Here is a 4,766-nt window from a genome sequence, read left to right on the forward strand (position 1 = left end):
CTCTTTGGCCCGGAGGACACGACGTCCACAGTTTCCAAAAACAATTTGAAATGTGGACTCGTCAGACCACAGAACACTTTTCCACTTTGTATCAGTCCATCTTAGATGAGCTCAGGCCCAGCGAAGCCGACGGCGTTTCTGGGTGTTGTTGATAAACGGTTTTCGCCTTGCATAGGAGAGTTTTAACTTGCACTTACAGATGTAGCGACCAACTGTAGTTACTGACAGTGGGTTTCTGAAGTGTTCCTGAGCCCATGTGGTGATATCCTTTACACACTGATGTCGCTTGTTGATGCATTACAGCCTGAGGGATCAAAGGTCACGGGCTTAGCTGCTTACGTGCAGTGATTTCTCCAGATTCTCTGAACCCTTTGATGATATTATGGACCGTAGATGGTGAAATCCCTAAATTCCTTGCAATAGCTGGTTGAGAAAGGTTTTTCTTAAACTGTTCAACAATTTGCTCACGCATTTGTTGACAAAGTGGTGACCCTCGCCCCATCCTTGTTTGTGAATGACTGAGCATTTCATGGAACCTACTTTTATACCCAATCATGGCACCCACCTGTTCCCAATTTGCCTGTTCACCTGTGGGATGTTCCAAATAAGTGTTTGATGAGCATTCCTCAACTTTATCAGTATTTATTGCCACCTTTCCCAACTTCTTTGTCACGTGTTGCTGGCATCAAATTCTAAAGTTAATGATTATTTGCAAAAAAAAAAAATGTTTATCAGTTTGAACATTAAATGTTGTGTTGTCTTTGTAGCATATTCAACTGAATATGGGTTGAAAATGATTTGCAAATCATTGTATTCCATTTATATTTACATCTAACACAATTTCCCAACTCATATGGAAACGGGGTTTGTAAGATAAGATAATATATATATATATATATATATATATATATATATATATATATATATATATATATATATATATATATATATATATATATATATATATATATATATATATATATATACATATATATTAAAATACTGTATATATAATATGTAAATATTCAATCAATCAATGTTTATTTATATAGCCCTAAATCACAAGTGTCTCAAAGGGCTGCACAAGCCACAACGACATCCGCGGTACAGAGCCCACATAAGGGTAAGGAAAAAACTCACAACCCCAATGGGACGTCGATGTGAATGACTATGAGAAACCTTGGAGAGGACCGCATATGTGGGTCCCCCCCCCTCTAGGGGAGACCGGATGCAATGGACGTCGAGTGGGTCTGGCATAATATTGTGAAAGTCCAGTCCATAGTGGATCTAACATAATAGTGAGAGTCCAGTCCATAGTGGGGCCAGCAGGAGACCATCTCGAGCGGAGACGGGTCAGCATCACAGAGATGTCCCCAACCAATGCACAGGCAAGCGGTCCACCCCGGGTCCCGACTCTGGACAGCCAGCACTTCATCCACCTGTGTCCACCCCCTCCACAATATTACATATATGTTTTACTTTATATTGCTACTATGGTACATTTTTAGTCTACTTTATAGCTGCATTATCCTTTCCGCCCTTACCCTTTCCATCCTTTGTAACTGACCTACTGTGTGGAACAATTTCCCCTGTGGATCAATAAAGTTTGTTTAAGTCTAAGTCTAATTTGCTTTGTCACCAATGCCACAAAATTAAGATGTTGATATTTTGTTTAAATAGCTGAGCATATAATAGGTTCCTGCAGGATATTGCGATCGCGCCAATTATTGCACCAAAGGCACATTTTGGCCAATCAGCAAAATGTCTTCCAATTTAATTAGTCTCCACAGGTGAGTGTGAATGTTGTCTGTCTATCTGGGATGGCCCTGTGATGAGGTGGCGACTTGTCCAGGGTGTACCCTGCCTTCCGCCCGAATGCAGCTGAGATAGGCTCCAGCACCCCCCGCGACCCCAAAAGGGACAAGCGGTAGAAAATGGATGGGATGGAAAGTGTCAAAGTCAAGGCCTGCCACTTCATTTTATGTAACCCTCAAAAACCTTGTCATATGTGTCAATAAGGCATTTAGTAAATTTTGTGTGTGTTTGAACTATTCTTAACGCAATATTATTTGATGCAAAAAGCTATCTATTTGGTAATTGAAACCCTTTTTAAAATTAATTTGACATTTAAGATTAATAGCTGAACTTCAATATCTGCTTGCCACCTTGACCTGTGATTGGAAATCACGTTTCATCAGTTTGTTGGCTTACAATATAAAAATAATCAATTAAAAGGGGAAATTGTGTTATAAGATCATACATGGATGCCGAACAGGGTTTCATGCTACCGATTGCGACACCGATCATCCATGGGTGAGCTCGGCCGATACCAACAGCAACATCGATCACATGTATTAACTGTACATTTTTAAATGTATTTATGGTGAGTTTTATTGATAGTTTAACAACATCAATACAATATCTAAACTAGTTTCATATTATCTTCTATTACATACAATTGTTTGAGTAAAACAAAGTCAATAGTACACAATAACTAAACAAAAGCAAAAACTACTATCTACTACCGGTACTCATTTAAATCCTTTGGGTTTTTACCCTCAAAGTCCTCCTGTGTTCAGTGAATTATTACCTGAATTTGTAAACATAAACAAAAACACTGAAACAATTACTTTGAGAAAATAATAATGCCGACCTGATCACTTTAGTATCGATCATATACTGATAGTACCTTTAATATCGCCACCACCAATTTATGGATTGATTTTTACGTGTGGTGTACTGACTGTGACAACGCTGACACACCAGTAGTTGTTGTTATATTACCCTCTCTCTAGACTCCTATTAATCTACTTGTTCATTTCCTCTTAGTAGCTGCTTACTTTCTGCTGCAACTAAAGATGTCCGATAATGGCTTTTTTGCCGATAGTCCGATATTGTCCAACTCTTAATTACCAATTCCGATATCAACCGATACCTATATATACAGACGTGGAATTAACACATTATTATGCCTGATTTTGTTGTGATGCCCCGCTGGATGCATTAAACAATGTAACAAGGTTTTCCAAAATAAATCAACTCAAGTTATGGAAAAAAATGCCATATTTATTGTTGAAGTCACAAAGTGCACTATTTTTTTTAACATGCCTCAAAACAGCAGCTTGGAATTTGGGACATGCTCTCCCTGAGTGAGCATGAGGAGGTTGAGGTGGGCGGGGTTGGGGGGTGGGGGGTAGGGGGCAGCGTGGGGTGTATATTGTAGCGTCCTGGAAGAGTTAGTGCTGCAAGGGGTTCTGGGTATTTGTTCTGTTGTGTTTATGTTGTGTTACGGTGCGGATGTTCTCCTGAAATGTGTTTGTCACTCTTGTTTGGTGTGGGTTCACAGTGTGGCGCATATTTGTAACAGTGTTAAAGTTGTTTATACGGCCACCCTCAGTGTGACCTGTATTGCTGTTGACCAAGTATGCTTGGCATTCACTTGTGTGTGTGAAAAGCCGTAGATATTATGGGATTGGGCCGGCACGCAAATGCAATCGGAAGAAATTCGGGAGAATGGTTGCCCCGGGAGATTTTCGGGAGGGGCACTGAAATTCGGGAGTCTCCCGGGAAAATCGGGAGGGTTGGCAAGTTTGACTGGGAGACGCAACTGCTCTGTACTTCTCCCTACGTCCGTGTACCACTCCGTACGGCGGCGTTTTAAAAAGTCATAAATTTTACTTTTTGAAACCGATGCCGATAACATCCGATATTACATTTTAAAGCATTTATCGGCCGATAATCTCGGCAGTCCGATATTATCGGACATCTCTAGCTGTAACGTGGTTCCATCTACACTTCTTAAAGTTGAACCAGCACCTATTTCTGGGTGTTGTTTAAAGCTAGCTTAGCTTAGCTATTAGCACCTCCTGGCTTTGTCTAGTGGGAAACAGGTTTAGCTCCGTCCTCCAGTGATACTACAACTTGATAATGATACTTAGGAACTGAACAAGTTCCCTTGTGGATCATTAAAGTTTGTTTAAGTCTAAGTCTATTATAATGAAGTCATACATGATGTAAGTGTCTATATTAGCTATATTAGCCTACTATCAAAGGCTGACACAAATCTTTGTTGACAGAAATGTTGTATTGTAATTTTTATTCAACACATTTTTGCGACTTTGGAAATCTTTAGTAAAATGGAAGCTAACTCCTGGAAATTATTGGCTCAGAATGGCCAAAGGTATAGATGTGTGTATCCAAGTTTATGGAAACGGCAGGCTGCCTTCTTCTAATGGATTTATTACAATCTTTGCAAGCTGGGTAACGTTTGCTGTGGTCTGGAAATGCAAATATAAATTAAATACACAGTAAGTAAAGGAAATTAAATTAGCTCAAATATACCTACAAATGAGGCATAATGATGCAATATGTACATACAGCTAGTCTAAATAGCATGTTAGCATTGATTAACTTGCAGTCATGCACTGACCAAATATGTCTGATTAGCACTCCAACAAGTCAATAACATCAACAAAGCTCACCTTTGTGCATTCACGCACAGCATAAAACGTTTGGTGGACAAAACGAGACAAAGAAGGAGTGGCATAAAACACGTTTTTCTGTGGCAGCATCGGAGAAAGTAGTACATGTAAACATAATATGAACAGTGGGATTTCTAACAATTAAGAAGGTGTGTGTCATGTTCTCCGACAGAAACCATAGTAAAACACAAAATATATATACAAACCCCGTTTCCATATGAGTTGGGAAATTGTGTTAGATGTAAATATAAACAGAATACAATGATTTGCAAATCATTTTCAACC

This window comes from Nerophis lumbriciformis, linkage group LG28, assembly GCF_033978685.3.
Source record: "Nerophis lumbriciformis linkage group LG28, RoL_Nlum_v2.1, whole genome shotgun sequence".
In the NCBI taxonomy this organism is placed as follows: domain Eukaryota; kingdom Metazoa; phylum Chordata; class Actinopteri; order Syngnathiformes; family Syngnathidae; genus Nerophis; species Nerophis lumbriciformis.